This window comes from Pteropus medius, unplaced genomic scaffold (genome assembly GCF_902729225.1).
Source record: "Pteropus medius unplaced genomic scaffold, Ma_sr-lr_union100, whole genome shotgun sequence".
In the NCBI taxonomy this organism is placed as follows: Eukaryota; Metazoa; Chordata; class Mammalia; order Chiroptera; family Pteropodidae; genus Pteropus; species Pteropus medius.
In genome coordinates, this window is record NW_024349225.1 from 7,448,801 (window position 1) to 7,468,782 (window position 19,982).

Genomic DNA, 19,982 nt, shown 5'->3' on the forward strand with positions numbered 1-19,982 from the left:
AATAAAACGAGTCACACAAATTTTTTGGTTTCCCAGTATATGTAAAAGTTATATTCACACTACACGATGTGTAAAGTATTATGTCTAAAAAACAACTATACCTTAATTTAAAAAGACTTTATTATTAAAAAACGTTATCATCTGAGCCTTCAGTGAATCGTAATTGTTTTGCTGGTGGTGGGGTCTTGCCTTGATGTTGATGGCTGCTGACTAATCAGGGTGATAGCTGCTGAAGGCTGAAGTGTCTGTGACAATTCCTTAAAATAAGACAACAGTGAAACTTCATGTTTGCTTCATCGACTGACTCTTTCACGAACAATTTCTTTGTAGCATGTGATGCTGTCTGACAACAGTTTACCCACGGTAGAACTTTCAAAATTGGTGTGAGTCCTCTCAAACACTTCCACCACTTTATCAATGAAGTTTATGTAATATTCTAAATTCTTTGTTGTCATTTCAACACATCTTCACCAGGAATAGATTCCATTTCAAGAAACCACTGTCCTTGCTCATCCATAAGAAGTAACTTTTCATCCATGCAAGTTTCATCATGAGATGAAACTGCAGCAATTCAATCATATCTTCAGGCTCCACTTCTCATTCTAGTTCTCATTGTTTCTACTACATCTGCAGGAACATTAGCCGCTGAAGTCTTGAATCCCTCAAAGTCATTGATGAGGGTTAGAATCAACTTCTGACCTCCTGTTCATGTCGATATTTTGACCTCTTCCCATGAATCACAAATGTTTCTAAATAGCATCTAGAATGGTGAATCTTTTCCAGAAAGTTTTCAATTTACTTTGCCAAGATCCATCAGAGGAATCCCTAGCGATGGTAGCTATAGCCTTATAAAATTTATTTCTTAAATAGGATTTGAAAGTCGAAAGTTATCCTAATCCATGGGCTCCAGAATGGATGTTGTATTAGAGAATTCAAAGAACTGATGAGAGTTATGGCCTTGCTCTAGATTAGCCTTTGGCTTATGGGAATGTTGTGGCTGGTTTGATCCTCTATCCAGACCATTAAAACTCTCCATGTGAGCAATGTTTGTTTTACTCTATCGTTCATGTGTTCAAAAGTATTTTAATGTTCTTTTAATTTCCTTAATGAGCTCAATCAATTCTAGCTTTTGATTTAAAGTAAGAGACATGCGACTCTTTCTTTCACCTGAACACTTAGAGGCCATTGTTGAGTTATTAAATGGCCTAATTTCAATACTGTGTGTCTCAGCGAACGGGGAGGGAATGGCTGGTCAGTGGAGCACTCAGAAAACACACATTTATTGATTAAGTTCAATGTCTTATAAGAATGTGGTCTGTGGTGTCTCAAAGCAATTACAACAGTAATATCAAAGATCACTGATCATAGGTCACCATAACAAATAGAATAATAATGAAAAAGTTTGAAATATTGTAAGAACTACAAAATGTGACACAGAGACAGGAAGTGAGCACATGCTGTTGGAAAAATGGTACCATTAGACTTGCTCTACGCAAAGTTGTCATAAACCTTCAATTTGTAAAAAATGTAATATTCGCAAAGCACAAAAAAGTGCAATAAAATGAGATATGCCTGTATTACATTTGAATTATACTGTTTGGTACCTTTCAAAAAAACTGCTTTTATCAGTCATTTAGTGTGTTTTCTTGTTCCAAAAAAAAAAACTGTAAAATCTTTGATTTCTTTAGATTCTTTCATCTAAGGAAAACTGTATTCCATATAAGATGGCACACAATAAATGTTTACCAAATACCGCAACTCTGACAAACAAGTTTACTAAAATTTCTATTGGTAGATACCAAGAGACAGTCATTTTCTTTCTAGGAAGACACAGTGTAAGAAAAAAATCAACTAACTAAAAAAATGCAGAGTTAAAAAAACCCAGAAAGTAATTTAGTTTAACTTCAGAGACTATGGAGACACATACTTAAAAAGTTAATCTGGGGTAAACCCATTTGAAACTCAAGTAAACAAGCATGAGCTTTACCTGATGGGCAATAAAAAGCTTTTGAGCAAGAGAGTAATAAAATTGGATTTTGGAAGCACAGTATGGCAGAAAATCCAATTAAGATACTCCATTATATTGCTCAAGCCAGTGATTCTTAAACTCTTTGGTCTTGGGATCCTTTTACACTCTTAGAAACTATTGATGACCCCAAAAGGCTTCTGATTACATGGACTATATCTATGAATATACACCAAACTAGAAATTAAAACGGACATTTAAAAAAATGATGATGGATATTAACTAAACCTAATGTATGTTTCACAATATACACATATATCGAATCATACTAGACATCTAAAACTAACACAAAGTTTTTGTCAATTATATCTCAATTTAAAAATTAATATAACGTGTTGACATAAAATATTCTATGAAAAACAATTATACTTCCCAACACAAAAGAAATTTAGTGAGATGAGTACACTGTTCCACATTTGTTCGAACCTCTTCAATGCTGGGCTTAACGACAGCTGGATGCACCTATCTGCTTCTGCACGCAGTCTGTTGCAATACGTTGTGATTGAAGAAAATTGTGCCTCACACACATGCAGATGGAAAGGGGAAAAGTATTTTAATGTTCTTTTCAGATAATTGTGGATATTCTTTTTTGAAACTACCCCAAAACTCAACAAACAGTAGCTTCTTAAAGGTTAATTGCAATGGATCTTTTTTCATATTGTTAACAGTGAAATTCATTAGTCGATCCTATATTTTGAATGGATTTTGTATCCGCTCATAATTTTGCAACATCATGCATCATTTGAAAAATGTTCAGAATTATATAGCTCTTCTAAAAACTGACACATTTTATTATATAATATTTTTAAAGACATCAGTTACTACTACTACTAGTCTCAAAAAAAAAGTGTTTGTATTGGGAAGCTATCAAGCTTACAGTGGCAGATAAAAGTTTTAGAAATTCTAATTTTTGCTTAAAAGCTCAAAATTTTTAATTAGCAACAAACACTGTCAGTTGTTCTTCTTGAATGACACTTTGTTCATTTTTGAGAAAATGTCAAATATCCACATGCACATAACCATAGTCTGTCTGTTGGTTGTTGTTAGTAAAAAAAAAAAAAAAAAAAATTACATATTACTGTGTATATGGGGGGAGTCCTGTCACTAAGAAAATGTGGTAACTATCAACACATTTTAAGTAAGATAGAAGAGCATCAAAGAAGTATTTCTAAGTTGGACAATTGAAGGCTACACGTTTTGTAAAATATAAAAACACTTTTCAAGAAAGATACTTTCAACTTTCCAAGCTGTTATTATGATCACTATTAAGCCATTTTCTCCTTGAGAAGTGGGAGATGGGGAAGTTGAATGGATAGTGATGATTTCAGCAATCAAGATTTTGCCAATTTTATTTATGCCTTACTGCTAAATTGAACATCTGAAATGTGCTGGATTTCGTTAACCAATGTCACCATAATAATTGATAGATAGATAGATAGATAGATAGATAGATAGACAGACAGACAGACAGACAGATAGATTTTAGCCAATTTGATTCCCTTGGAATTTCCTGGGTGATAGAGCATCTTTTGTTCTAATGAGGCAATGCTTGGCGGACTCTTGCATGGGGGCTAGTCACCAGAAAAACCACGCTATGATTAGAAGCTTGGAACTTTCAGCCCTATTTCCTATCCTCTAGGATGGGGAGAGGGGCTAGAAACAGAGTTAATGATAAATTATGCCTATGTGTTGAAGTCTCCACAAAAATCTCAAAGGTATAAAGTTTAGGGAGCTTCGAGATTGCTGGGAGAGTGACATGACTGAAGAGGGCTCTGTACTCCCTCCCATATACCTTGCCCTATGTATCTCCTCTATCTGCATGTTCATCTTTATCCTTTATCATATCCTTGTATAATAAAATGGTAAACATTAAGTGTTTCCTTGAGTTCTGTGAGCCACTCAACAAATTCTCGAACCAAGGAGGTTGGGCATGGAAACCCTGATTTATAGTCAGTTAGTCGGAAGCACAGTGACACAACCTCAGACTTGCAACTGGTATCTGAAGTACGAATTGGGGGTAGGGGGAGTCTTGTGGGACTGAGCCCCTAATTTGTGGGATCTGACGCTAACTCTAGGTGGACAGTGTCAGAACTGAATAGAATTATAGGACATTTAGCTGGTGAATTGCTTGATGAGGGAAAAAATCCTACATATTTGGTGACCAGAGTGTCAGAAATGGAATGTTCTATATGAGTAGTAAAGGATAGTCACACAAGAAAAGTGAGCTTTTCCTACTGAGGAACTATATTCAGGAATTATACTAACCTCCAACTTGAAACATCTCCCACACTTTTATCTCCCATTATAACCATGGGCCACATAATATACCTCGACTTGTATCTCCTTCAGAGACACAGTTTCAGAATCTACCTGAATTGTACCACAATTTGTTCCAGTAATTTTTTCATGCTGACCTCAGGCCAAAAGAAATACCTAATACTTCCACTGACTAAGCAGTTAAGTCCAAATAAGTATTTATGTCCCATTGAGCACTGCATAACTTTTCAAATACTAAATACACATTGGACACCACTATCCTCATTCCCTGATTTCAGTGGTTTTCACACAGTTCTTGCATTTAATCTGGGGGAAAAAAACCACAAAACACTAAAAATCCATCCTCACAAATATATAACATCAAAAGGAAGGAAGCAAGATCTAATAGTGAAACTGTGAACTACCGAGCACTAGTAGTTTGAGCAATTTCTAACAGATGTCAAGTAATGCTATTCTCTCAAAAATTTTAAATATCTCATTGGTACTCCTGTGGCACCCAGGTACAATAAATATCAGTAATGACTCTATTCTGTGAACAAATGAATGAAAGGTTAGTAACAGAGACTTAACAAGTAAAAGATAATGAGCAACAGAGAGAAAGGAAGTAAGCGATAGGACGTATGGGAAAGTAAGAGTGATTGACAAAGAGCTTATAAAAGAACATAGGAGAAGGAACAATAAAGAGAAAAAGACAAAGACAGGAAGAGACAGAGAAAGACGGTCAGGGAGAGACAGATAAACAAAGAGAAACAGAAAGACAAATAAGAAGAGACATAATGAACAGGAAGACAAATGGACAGACAGGAAGAGAAAGACCAAAGGAAGAGGGGGGAGAAACAGACTGGCCAATAATCAAGGATGGGGAGATATTGATGGGAGGAGAAAGAGACAGACAGAAACAGATAGACAAAAGAGGGGAGACACAGGAGAGAGGATCAGTGAAGGATGAGACAGCATTAGAAAAACAGAGAGAGATAAAGGGCAAAAGAGTAAGTCAGAGTAACAAGGAGAAACTGGGAAGGAAGATACAGCCAAGGACAGGCAGATACAGGATAGAGAAGGCACAAGTGAAAGGGAAAAAGACTAAGAAACAGACTCAGACTGAGAGGCAGTGGGGTATACAGGACAGAAGGAGAAAGGAAAGCAGGCAGGAAGAAAGAAGGAAACTCAGGGAAAGTGAAAGTGGAAGGAAAAAGAAGCCTCCCATCATACCACCTCTATCCAGGGACCAGGGTTTGTATTCATCAATTCATTACTTAAAGGCATGATCCCTACAGTTTACTAGAGCATGAAAGAGTACCAGGAATTAGCACAACCATTATTATCACTGAGCTCTGCACACCAGGGGTTTTTCTGGCTATAGGAGAAACTCTCTTTCTCTTTCTCTCCCCCACTACCTGCATATTATTAGCAAATATAACCTATACTCTCTTATTCAGATATTCTCATTTACAGATTTTCATAGAGCTTTGAGAGCTTCTAAAGAGGAAAATATTAAATTCTAAGGCATTTTGTTTTCAGGACACACCAGCTACACACTCCCTTTCAATGACTGCATTATGGCTATCATTAATTTTGGGGGTTTTTTTTAAAGCTATTTATTGAAATTTCAAAATTAATAAAGCAGAAAGTTGAGAGAATAATATAAGCCCCAGCATACCAAATGCCCATCAATTATTAACATTCTGCTAATATCGCTGTCACATTTTAACCATAAGAAATAACTCTAAATGTAGTCACAACTTTATTGTTTCATAATTTTTTAATGCGCTTGATTTAAACATAATGGAGTTTAAATCAAATGTTTTACTGTTAATCATTATGAAATTATTATACAAATGTTTAACTAGAATTAGAACTCCTGCTCAATAAATCCATGCCTATGCATTTCCTTGATACCTATTATCTCAGGTTTTCTAAGTATTTTACAAATACAAATTATTCAAAATCTGTTCAAGAAAATAAAGTGAAACATACAATGGTCAGAATTATGTTGTAAAATTAAGTTGGAAAATACTTTATAGTTTATCTAATCTAATGATTCACACACTTGGCTACACATAATAAAGCTCTCAAAGTTCTAAAAGCTTTAAAATATTCGGATGTCCGAGTCCCAAGATTCTGATTTAATCAACTTAGGATGCAGCCTGTACAATGAAGTGCTGTTTTTTGTTTGTTTTCTAATGTTCCTCAGATGATTCTAATGTGCAACCATGGTTAATAATCACTGACCCGGTCCACCTTCCTTCTAAATAAAAAAATTCCTTCAATATCCCTGTACAGCAGCCAGTATCCACCTGACAACCAATTTCAAAACTCACTATATCTCATTCACTTTAACTTTAGGGCAATTTTAATGATCTGAAAGTCCTAACAAGCAGAATTTGCAACTCTATACCCAGTGATCCAAATTCTACCTTACCTAATCATATAAAATATTTCTTATTCTTGTTTATCATCAGAGCTATGAAGTATCCTCTAAGTACTCTGTTCTAAACTTTTCTTTAACCATTACCCTTATGACAATTTTCAAACTCATTCCCATATACTAGCAGTTCATTTCTAGAAGAGTTCAATATCCTTTTAAAAACATGGCACTTATAACCATTAACAATACTCCAGAAAAAGATAAGATGATTAGTGCTTCGCACAGTAGAATTATCACCTTTTTTGTTCTATATAACTTACTATAGAGCATTAACTTTTTTGAAAGCTGTTATCTTCCTATTGGCTCACACACACACAAAAAAGGTAAATCTCTAGATATTTTTTATATTAACTAATTATACTATCATTCTTCCATCCTACAGGTTTTTTAAACATCACATCTCTCACCCTATTACATTGAACTAGTAGTGTGTAGGTGAATGTTCACCAAGGTGACTGTAAAGTTGTGTTGTCAATTTCTATAATGTAAATATTCCCATCATGGCCAATGTCAAGCTACTAACAGAGTTGGAAAGAGATGCAATCATCACAAGCTTATGAGACCATTCTTAACCAGAAGTTTCCTTCACAATCTTTAGAATTCTGTTTTGAAAATACATTTCCCAACCCATCTCACCCCCAAAATTCTGATGCAGTATATATAGACTAGAATCCAGGTAACTATATTTGTAACAACCTTTGGGTGGTTCTGAGGTACACACCGTGTTTTAACTCATCAAGATGTTTTTTAGGTATCTTCTGTTAAGAGAAAAGTTTTAATTGCTTCATGAAACAAAAATTTTAAACCAATGGCTTGTTTTCCTTTAAATAATTACTAAAGATACCAAGCTAAAACTTTCCTTTTTGGCTGGCACAAATCTGTCAATGCTCTTTGTTATAAGTTGTTCAATCAGCTATAAATTCCTCTAATGATATTATCATTCATCTCACATTTTTCCATCCTGTCCACAAGCATTACATGATAGGTTTTAAAAAAAAAAAAGTCTTTCTAAAATTTTATGCCTATGACATTCTCCTATTAGGAGAATAATTTCAAAAGAAAATTAGGAGAGTTTGACATAATTTGCTTTCGTGAACCAATATGAACTCGTAGAAGATGAGCAAATTACTGAACACTAAAAAATAACCCACTCTTTTAAAGAAGGTCCACATCTTGGCAGGAAGGAGTAGCTGGAGGCACCTGCACATTAAACAACTAGAAAACTCAATAATATATGTAAGTCATCTGTTTCAAGGTAGCAAATAGCTGCTGAAAGAGCAGACACTAGAAGTAAAGGACCTAATTCCTGAGAAGGAAGAATGCTGTGTCTTGACAAAGGTGATGGTTGCACAACACTGCAAAGGTACTAAATACCACTGAATTTTAGTACACTTTCAAACAGCTAATAACCACCTCAAAAAATGCTTCTGTGCATATTCTGGGTCAGGTAGCTAATTAAAAATTATGAATCTGCTTTTCCCAATATTCTTGAAGAGAGCATGTGGACTTAATTGTTGTTACATGGATGAGGACACAACTACAAGAATCATATAAATAGCATTCTTCTAATTGTGAAGTTCAAAACAGTACCAAGACTATTTTGGTATACTGCAAAATTGGAACAAAAAACTCACAATGATCTCTAAATTCTAATTTTCATTAGACTAATAGCCGCAAATATTGGGGTATACTGGGCTACTAAAAAAAGTCCAAATTTTAAAAAAATGTAAGCCCTTTGGAAATTTGGCCTCATCCTTATAGTTCACTACTCTCCTGTACCAACCTTTTGCTTCATTTAAAGTAGGCTATTGACTCTCCCCTGAATGTCTTATGCACTTGCACCCCTTTGATTTTGTTCTATTGATTTTGGGCCTAGCAGACCCTCTCCTACAACTATAATTATGCTTCAAGGCCAAATCCAAATTTCACCTCCTCCATTAATCATTCTCTTACTACTTCACTTATGAAGACTGTTTTATAGTCATTGTAGACAAACTGCTCCTGAGCATATCTATCTAATATATTGTTATTCTCATATTCAAAATTCTTCTCTGCTATAAATACTCTAATTCATTTACCATGTCACAGTGAACCACACATCATATTTTTCCTTAAGTAAAAAGACTAGTTGTAATCTTTTTAAAAGATAACCCATCATTTCTACTGAAATGACAGATTCCAAACAGAAAAAATAAATAACAGTATAAAAATAATAAATCTTACAATTACCTTATTCTGTTCCATCCTTTATAAAAGGAATGCACAAATTTAGCTATTTCATTTTCTCATTATACAACCAAAAGAGTCTTTTATGAATAGCCTAATAAAAACATATTTAGAGTTGTACAACTGTGGAACAACAGAAACTCTTAAATATATAAATTAGATTTGTAATGCCCTGATTCAAAGCATAGATATTTCAATTTCAAGTAAGATTCATGTGCTTTGGGTGTACATGCAAAATTAACTGCATGTGGTAACACAGTATAAATTCAATTTCCTTTTTCAATCTCACTGATTGCACCTCTGGTAACAAACACATAACTGACCAATTTCTCATCAGGAATCATAAATTGGCACTCAGTCTCCTAGGTAATAAACTTTTTCATCTCTCAACCTTCAATGAAGAAAATTAAATTTTAATCAGTACTGGCGGATTCGCTAACCTCCATATTCTAATCCCAAAGAGCTATACTTGCCTCAGAGTATTATTCAATCCTAAAAATCATCACAGTTTATCTTTACAGCTAGAGCACTTTCAAGTCCAAAATCTACTAAGAAACTAGGCTTTAAAAAATGAGATATTTTATTAAAAATATATATATACACATACACATATATAAATATGTACATATACACATATAAATATATAAATATATAAATAAATAGATATTCATGTGTATATGCATGCATACGTGGCTATATATGTATGTGTTTCCTTCTGCTGAAAAAGAAAGTCTAACAATATCTCAGCAGCAATGACACTTTGAAAGAAGTGCCCAGGATATGGCTTCTAAAGGAATTAAGACTCATTGGTTATCACCAGAAGAACAGACTCTTTGGCAGAATGGCTGATCCCAGGTCCAAGGCTGGAAATATATAAAGTCCGGAAAATTTTGTCATATCAGATAGAAAAGAAGACATCAAAGACTACAAGGGTCATATCAAAGGAATGAGGAAATCACCTGAAGAGGCTCCTACTGGGGCCAAAGATGAAAATCTGATATTTAATAAGGATAAAAACTATACTGGCCCAAAACATACCAAATGTGTTTAAATATATTAATTTATTAAGACACTTAAAAAAACATTTCACTAGTCATCTTTGGAAAATGTTAGAGAACCAATATTATTTTGAAAACTAAAAAATAAAGAGAAAGTATTAGGCAATTATTCCACTTTTCCTACATGATCTGTAGCTAAGTGTAAACAGTTGACGAAGAAAAGTTTCTCTTTATAGAATTCCAGGTAATAAACACAGGAGGATTAGAATAACACCATTTTGTAAATTTTAATGAATTCATGGATCTAGGGGCTATGCAATGATCAACAGCTACAAAGAGAGAAACAATCTAATATATATCTCTCCTAACATAAGTACACATCAGCACCTATAAAGTGTTCTCGGGGGAAAATATGTATGTACATAATATTTAATATGAATTATATCAAGCCTCTAGATTTAGCTAAAAGTTTACAGGAAATATAGAGAACAAAAATCATGTTAAAGTACACTACAGGCATGCAATCAATAAAATCTAGACTCTGAAAGACCAAAAGAAGCAAACGAGCCAGCATGTTCTACTAAATAATAATGAAAATAAAATTTTTAAAAGAACAATAGAAAACGCAAGAAAAATAAGAGTTGGAGGGGAAATCTATAGATCAGCTCTGACCAAAAGAACTTTCTTCAATGAGAGAAATACTCTATGCTGTTTATTATGGTAGCCCCTAAACTCATGTGGCTGAGTACTTGGTATGTAGGTGATATGATTGAGAATCAGAATACTGCATTTTAATTTTAATTAATTTAAATTTAAATAGCTACATGTGGCTCGTAGCTACCATACTAGATGGTGCCGGTATAGATAAATGGAGAATTAAGAGATTTATTAATCAATAACAATATATTGTATAATGAATTTTATTTAGGTCCTTATTCAAACAAATAAATGTTTTTTTAAAAAGTATAAAACAATTAAGAGAAATGGGAATCCTGCCAGATATTTAATAATATTAAGAAATTACTATAAACATTTTTATGTGTGATAATTATATTTTGGGAATGGGGCAGAGAATACCCTTTAGAAATATTTACAAATGAAATTATCTAATTGCTAGAATTTGCTTCAAAATAACCAGGGGGGTTGAAACAAGATTAGACATTGTATTGATAACGACTAAAGCTGGGGAATCAGTAAGCGGGATTCTGGACACATTCTCTCTACTTTTGGATGTCTTTGAAAATTTCCCTAATAAAAATTTGGTGGGCGTGGGGGTTCCTTAACCGGTGTACTAGGAAGAGGTGTGCTTTTTTGTTTTCCCCAGAGAGGATACTGGAAATATAAAAGAAATTCTTAAAACGGATGGTTTGGAATATTTTGCAGGTAACTGGTTAAAAGCAGATAAACTGTCCTTTATTATATTTCTATTCTTAAGCCTGACTATTAGGCAGTTTTTCACTTTCAAGGTGTCATACTGAATTTTTCTTTGACACCATTTGACTGCTCTTTTCAAAGTGAGTAGAGCAGAATGTGAAAGCAATGCCTCCTTTGGTCCTCTAGCTCTGGTTCACAATTTGAAGAAAGAACGTTACAATGCATTTTTTCGATTTAGATTTAGAGAGATGGTAGCCCAAAAATGGAGCCTCCAAAAGATATCCATGTCAAATCTCTGGAACCTGTGATGCTATCTTGTTTAGGAAAAGGATCTTTGCAATGCAATTAAGGATCCTAAAATAAAATCATCCCGAGTTATGTAATTGTCCTTAAATCCAATGTCAAATGTCCTGAGATACATGGAGGAAAACAGACAGACGGAGAAGGCAACATGAAGACAGAGATTAGAGTGAAGTGGCCACAAGCCAAGGAAGCCAGCAACCAACAGCGGTCCCCAACTTTTCTGGCAACAGGGACCAGTGCTCCTATGAGAATCTAATGCCTAATGACGTGAGGTGGAGCTGAGGCAGTGACGCTAGCACTGGGGAGTGGCTGCAAATACAGATGAAGCTTTCACTTGCTGGCCCGCTGCTCACCTCCTGCTATGCGGCTCTGCTCCTAACAGGCCATGGACCAGTACTAGGTTGGTCCATGGCCTGTGCAGGGTTGGGGACCCCTGCACTAAGGTTAGAAAAGGCATATTCTCCTCGCAAAATTCCAGGATTGCAGCAAATAAATTTCTCATATTTTAAGCCACCAAGTTTGTGGTAAATTGTTACAGCAGTGACAGAAAACTAATACAAAGGATTATCTACTCACTATTCCAATTATTGACTACCTATTCCTTCCTCATACTGTCTCAATTACAAGTTGTTGCAAATCCAAGTGATTTTTAGAGTACCTTTTCCATTTTGAGGGCAGGAAATTTTGTTTCTTTTATTCAATGATATTTACCTAACACTGAAAAAAAACTCTCTAATTATAATTTCTTAAGCTCCTTCTACCTTTCCCAGTGGCATTCTTTCACTAAACACTTAAGAAGGCCCTGCCTAAAGAAAACAAAAAGCTCATAATTAGACTTTAAACTCTGCCAACTTTAAGCTTTAACAATTGTTCCAGTTTTCTAACAGGTAGTTTAGGAAATTCACCAGATTCATTCATCTGGTATGTTATCTTTTCCTCTACAGTGTAAAGCATATATCAGTAATTTCCAGAGCTTTTTTGATTCACGGTATAATGTTTTATAATAATCCCTTCTCTACTTCAAGATCTTCCTTTAAATTTACCAACTAAAAAATAGCATTATGTGATAATTGACACAGTGCCTTTATATGTTATTGATTTTTGTAAGTGAAGAAAAATTTTAAACGTGAAAATCTTTTAAATACTCTACTATATTGCAAAGAAAGGATTATAAACCTGTGTTCAAAGCATTTTTTCATTTCTTCTAGCTTCCTACCTGCATCCTACTCAAAGTTGATACTTATTTTTATCATATAATTTTACTTCCTAAGTATATTGTCATCTTATGTTCTAGCAATGAATATTAAACTACATTTAATTCTTTCTGTTAGAGTAAATATTTCATCAACTCAAATAGTAACGCTATTTACTACTCAAAAGAACGTCTTTCCTATTAGTGACTAGTTTGAGGTTAGTGGCATCTTCAAAGTATACACGATTTTATTTTTGAAGGTGATAATATTTGTTAACTAGAAGTTGAAATTTCCACAATACAAATGCATATACAATCCTTTTCCAATGCAAACATGAAATAAGCACACCCTTCAGAAATAGCTGCCTTACACGGCTTTGAATATCAATCAGGTCTTTTCATCCTTTCTAAATTTAATGGAGAATAAAAAATACATCATTTTTAAAGAGATAACAATTATCTTGTTGGTTTGGCTCTTGTCTCAGCTTCCACTCTTAGACATCTGTATTTTCTTATGGCTCTCAAAACAAGATTGTAGTGGCTACAAATGAATCTAGCATTTCATTTTTTGGATTAAACTGTTTACTAGTCCCTGGTATACAGTCTTTTCATGCAACATTAATCCACTATAAGCAGAAGGGTTTTTGAAAATCAACAATAAATGACTAAACAAAACACCACCAATAGAAAAGTGAAACAGTAAAAATACTCTCTTGCCACTGCCCAGATGAAAATAGAGCAAATTAGATATAGTGCTCCCTATTATAAATATCAAATGATTTTATTTCTAAGCCAGAAAACTGATGTAAATAATTTTTAAAGAGATAATGATACAGGATAACAAAATGAGAAACTGGAGGAGGGGAGAAACGTGATTATAAATAACATGAGAAAAGTAAGGTATTATGAATGCATGAATTTGACAGTAATCCTATACATGTAAAAATGACTTCATGAATTTTAGAAATGCAATTCAGTCTTCTATCCTCTAGAACTAAAAAGCAAGCTCACATCTGTTAAAACAACAAAGACCTGGGGACAGAGGTAAGATGGAAGAAGATGCCTAGAGTGGACTCTGTCCATTCAAGCATATAATCAGAATGAATAATTTACGAGCATACTTTCATCTTCAATGCTACTAAGAGCTGAATTCTAAGGAGCTTAGGGAGACTATAACACATCTGCTAACCAAGCTGAATAGCAGAGGGAACCTAAGCAAAAAAGATCCAACAAAACCTGTTCACAAGATTGGAGCAGAGGTAAGGGGACTAAAGAAGAAATGGAAGAAAAGCAGGGATTAGTGTTGTAGTGGTCAGTGACTTATGTCCTCAACTGTATCTATTCATTCCATTTCAGAAAGTCAGATAGCTATATTAGGCTAATGTTAGTTAGGTATACTCCCAATCAAAAGGAATACTTTGTAAGATAGTGAGAGAGGCAAAATGTAAAAAGAAAACAGTAGATCTTTACACTTTAATTCAAATAATCAAAAAATATATATTTCACTTAGACATATATAAAAAATCTCCAACGATTCATATGTATTTTTTCAAATCTACGCCTATTTCATGTATTTGAAAGGAGGCATATCATATATGTAAAAACATGAAAAGTGGGTGTCTTATGAAAAATATATGGTCACCCAGGAACTTATAAAATATGATTTCTCAGCAATCAAAGGGAACTCTATGCTTGGCACCAAGACAATACATGCCACAAAAACACAAAATCTTTAAACTAGGACTTCATATCACCTCTTTACTGGTTTTAAAGAAATGCTACATTTATCACCTCAGATATACCTTATGAAATTAGTGTCAGCATTATAAAACAACAAATAATACCCTTAACCATCTAACCTATAGGTAAAATTCTGCATCTAAAGATCAAGAGAAGTTAAAAATTAAACAAAAGAAGCAAGCTAAAGAATTTACTTTTTAAATAAATATTACCTTGACTTCAAAGAAGACTGAAGGAAAGGATTTATTTTTATTTCTACCCATTGATATGCTCAGTAAATATATAAAGTATGTGCCTCTTTTAGATACTAGGTATAAAACAGTAGAAAAAGGACAAAATCTCTGGCCACAAGGGACTTACATTGGTCTCAAGAGAATAAATCAATGAAAAAACAATATACCAGAAAGCAACAAATGCTATGCAAAGAAATAAAATAGTGATGTAATATAAATTAACTGAGTAGCTACATAAGATTGGGTATTGAGAAGGCCTCTCATAAGACACAGCCATGTAATGATCTAACGATTCTCCAAAGAGGGCAAGAGATAAGGACCTATTGTAAGAACAAGCTTGGCCTGGTTTAGGTACAGAAAGAAAGGCAGTATGTCTGGAGCCTAGTAAATAAGAGGGAAAATGGCACAAGGTGAGATCATAAACACAGAACTAGATTATTTAGGGTCCTGAAGGTCAGACTGATACATTTTTCTATTACATCCTTGGATTGTAAGAAGCAGCCTTATGAAACTATGATACTTTTTGTAAAATTACTGTCAGGGATATTATTCCCCACACCAAACAGAATGCTACTCTTCATAAAGGTCCAAAGGAAGAATTTCTCTGAAATCTTATGTTCAGTAAAAAGTGACCTTTTTCTGAGGAACCAGTATAAATTTACTTTATGTGCATTCTAAAATTAATCATGCTCTCCTCTATCCTTTGAACTCCAGAAAATTCAAAGTTGAATTTACAATTAGGTTTTGGCAATTATATAAAACTCCATGGCATCTACTTTTAAGTAAACTTTTTATTTTAGAATAGTTTTGGATTTACAGAAAAGTTGCAGAAGTTCCCATATCCCCCCTACTCAGTTTTCTCATCATTAACATCTTATATTAGTATGATATATTTGTCACCATTAATAAACCAATATTGACTGACACATTATTATTAACTAAAGTCCCAAATTTACTCAGATTTCTTTAATTTTTACCTGATGTTCTTTTTCTGTTCCAGGATTTTTAGAGTACCTATTCTGTATATTAAAATTTAGTGGAGCTTTAACTCGCTAACTTCATCTCTTCCTTATTCTAATCTCTATAACTACTATTAACTATTACATTTTATTTAATTTTACAAATATTTTCCAATACTTCTGGGAACTACATAGAGTAATAAAAAAAAATTAGTATAAAAAGATTTCTTGAAAGATACAATTAGCTTTTTCCCAATAAAGCAAACAGTTCAGTATTATTTAAAGTAATGCTTCATAAATCTTTTAAAAATACAGACACGAGGAAATGTCCAAATAAAAATTTTACTCAAAAATATCATTTGGGTAAAAATGCAAAGTTAATATAAAAAAGTCTTTACGTTTCAGTATTAGTTTAATCTCTGGAATTCTCCTTTTGTTGTCATACAGCATTAGTAATCCTGACGGTTCTTACTGAGCCATGCAAGCTTAGCTTGATCTCGGATGACACAAATCTAAAATGAAGGTGAGACAAATGATCTCTTAAAGTCCCTATCAGTTAGAAATGTCAATGATCTCTTAATTCTGTGACCTAAGTTGACCGTCAGATTCTCAGATTTTTCTATCCCAAGTGTGGAAAACATCAATATTTCTAAACAAAAGATGCTATTTTTGAAAAAGAGAACAGCAAAATAAAGTTTGAAGATTTACTTGAAATTAATTCAGTAAAAACTAAAGGATTAATATGGTGTATATATTATATAAATAGTGTATAAATTTGTATATATGTAAATTATATATACCAAAAGTATCCTTGGGAAGAAGGAAGTTCCTCCCCAAAAAAGGTGTGAATGTTTCCTCAAGTACATTAATTCCATAAAGTGACTGAGACACCAAATGGAAAAAAATTATGAGAGAAAAGGTGAAAAGTATATCAATTTATATTTTCCACTGTTCCCTATCACTGAAAATTTGACATAGTCAAAAATGTACTATAATTAACAGGTTTTCATATCTATAATAAATTGTCTTGTCTTGAAATAATCCTGATTATTAAGGTGTGACTGGTTCACTGTGGAGAATCTTGAGTTTGCAGCTTAATTTAATTTGTCCCAAAAGTTCCAATACTAAATATCTCACTGACAGCAGAAATTGTAAAAACACAATAAAGTTTAAAGGTTTTGAAACATCCCTTCTCCTAATTTCCTCAAAACCGTACTCCATGAAAGACTGACTCTAAGGATTCTAAGTGTGTGTCTGCCCCTCCCCATTAAAAAAAATTCCACAGTTCTAATCACTTTAATACTCATTCCACTGTCAGTGTGCTGCACTACAAGTCTTTCCATAGAAAAAGATAACAAAATAAACAGTAAAATGTTTAATTATTTATGCCATTATTTAAAAATCAAGTGTATAAACTTTAACAGAATTTTATTTCAACTTCTTTGTCATGTAATACTTCCAAATGTAAATGGTTACCAAAAATAAGAGATTACATAGTAGAGTAGGTAATGATATATATTGAAGGAGATTAGGTATAAATTAATAAAGAATGCCTGAGGATAAGTCTTTAAGCTTTCTTATATGTGTTATTTCAGAATATGAGCATTTGCTAGTTATAATTATAAGCCATTTATTAAATAAAAATAAAAACCCTTTATTTTCCATGAATCAGTGTATAAATATATGATTCATGAAATTCACTCTCAAAGGATGAAGCAAAACAACCATGAATCTGAATGTTTATTTGTTTGAGTAATAAAAGCAACTTTAAGTAAACACTCCTTCATTTCTTAATACACTGAAATTATTCTTTTTGGTTGATTTATTTTTAAATAGGCGGGGGGGAAGGCCACTTTAATAATGAAGAGTAAAAGCACTATCTTGAAAAACCCTACTAAGTTAGAAGAAAATACTTCACCAGTGTAAAAAAGTGTGGGTTATCAACTTCTTACCAATAAAAACTTTCATATACTGTGCCTTTTATCTAATATACTTTTATCACTTCACTCTTCAAGAATCCATTTCAAGTCATTTTCTTTCACTATAAGTCGATTCTATCTTAAATAAAAGTAGGGTGAAATATGAAGAATCTACTGACTTTATTATTAAGTAACAAATCAGGAAAATATTTTTAATTCTAATAATGATGTTAAGTTATAACCATTTAACAAACGTAAATAATCAGTACAGCTATTACTTAGATTTAATTCAATACAACAAATATTTTAAAAATGAACATCCTCTGATGTTATATAAACAAACAAAAAAATTGTGAATGTTAATAGAATAATCAAACTATGAATGAACTATGAATGAACTTAAACCTACTGGCTAATTATTGTCTAAAATAAATTAGTATTAAGCATCCTGATCTAAAATTATTTAAGATTTATGGCAGGGGTTCTCAACTAAGGAGACTGTAAAACTACCAGTCCCTGGGCTCCATACCCAGATCCTATTTTAGTTGGTCTGAGATGTATCAGTCTTTGTCAAACAAACAAAACATATGCAAATTGAGTTAAAAGTGCAACAGATTTGAGAACCACCAATTTATGGTAAACTCTAGTTTTAAGATTTAAAAAAAAACAAACAAACAAATTTTGCTTACTGGCACCAAAAGTTTTTAGTCTACTAAAACTTAAGGTGTAGAAAAAAGGTCAGTGAAGAAAAGAAAGACAATGTTCAAAATAATAATCAAGGCCTATCATACTTTTTTCCTTTTAAAAATGTTAAAAATTGAAAGTCCTATCATGGACATTGTTGAAAAATCTGCTCATTTTGTACTGTTTTTAGATAGCTACTAAACTAACTAAAAGCCTAGATATATAAACTCAATAGCAAGAATGACAAAAATGATTAACATTTAAATTTAACACCACATAAAAGATTATAAATTAATACAGTATCACAATGCAAATGAAATATAAAATTATAATTCCTTAAATAACTTTTTTTAATCTCAATACTACACAGAATAATGTTTCTTTAAACCGCTTTCCAGTATCTTCAATTCTCCAGTGTCTCAAGAGAGAAAAACTCATTTTAAAGAGATAAAAACTACAGGGGCTTTAGTCTGCCTATCTGGGAGTAGAAAGAACAAACAAACGTAGACATTTCCCCCATGAAAGCAGCACATATATCTGGATGATCAGACTGCAATACTCCCTTTACAAGAGAATCCAAAGAAATTAACATCTCTGGGCAGTGAGATAAAGAAAAAAGTTCTTAACTCTAAATATTTTTCATTTTAGCATACTTTCACAGAATTCCATTTTTCTATAAGAATAGCTAAAGTATATGAAAATTGCAACATGTTCCAGCACAGAGGGATAAAGAAGGATCATCATAACTTTCAACATATCTCAGAGTATCTTTGTTACAAACCAGATGGTAAAACTTAAAAAGAAAAAAAAATTTAAGATAACTAACCCAAACTTGAGAATAAAATTAAAACCACTATTAAAGCAAGTTACACAGGGTGAGGGAATCAGTTTAATTTCCATGTAATTTCATTTTTTTACATTCTTAAAATATTTTCAGGAAGCGCTCTTTAGGACACATAAAGTAAGAGGTAATAACCCAAAAAATAACTAAACGTTTTGATAAATCTTGTGTCTTCAGTTAATATTAGAGAATTAAATATATTAAATATTTTACAAAACAAAATTCAGTAGTATATTATAAAACTAATATCTAAGTGTCAATATCCTGGTAAAGATTTTCATATGTTGAATGAGGCACATTTTGAATTCAGAATGGTTAGATATAAACGATGTACATTTCTATGTCATTAAAGACAATGATATTTTATTAAACAACTTCAATTTTATTAAACAACTTCTGTATCTATGTCATAAAAACAATCCTTCGAAAGCTTGTCAATACAATAACTTTATAGAACTCCAGTTTAGTATCTCATAAGGATATTAATCTGTACATACTATCTAGAATACTCTTGGCATATATTTTTACCCCATTCATCACTCCTTAAAAACTGTGATATGAAATGTTAACAAAAACCCAGCCTCAGAAGGAACACTTCCTCAAGAAATAGCTGTTGAATTAGTTCCTAATTATTCACTGACACAAGAAGTCCTACAACTTTAACTTAACGACTCTCTAGGTCTATCAAAGGTTAAACCCATAAAGAATGAGCTGGTGAGCAGAAGCTGAGGTAATAGAAAAAGAAGAATCAATAAAGATAATTGGAAAGATAACCACTATCC

The 19,982-nt window shown here is 32.8% G+C and overlaps 1 protein-coding gene across 1 annotated transcript in view; it reads right to left on the bottom strand.

Moving 5' to 3' along the window:
- XPR1 (xenotropic and polytropic retrovirus receptor 1) overlaps positions 1-19,982 on the bottom strand; it is a 125,813-nt gene that overhangs the window by 82,418 nt on the left and 23,413 nt on the right. The gene's annotated exons all lie outside the window — the stretch shown is intronic.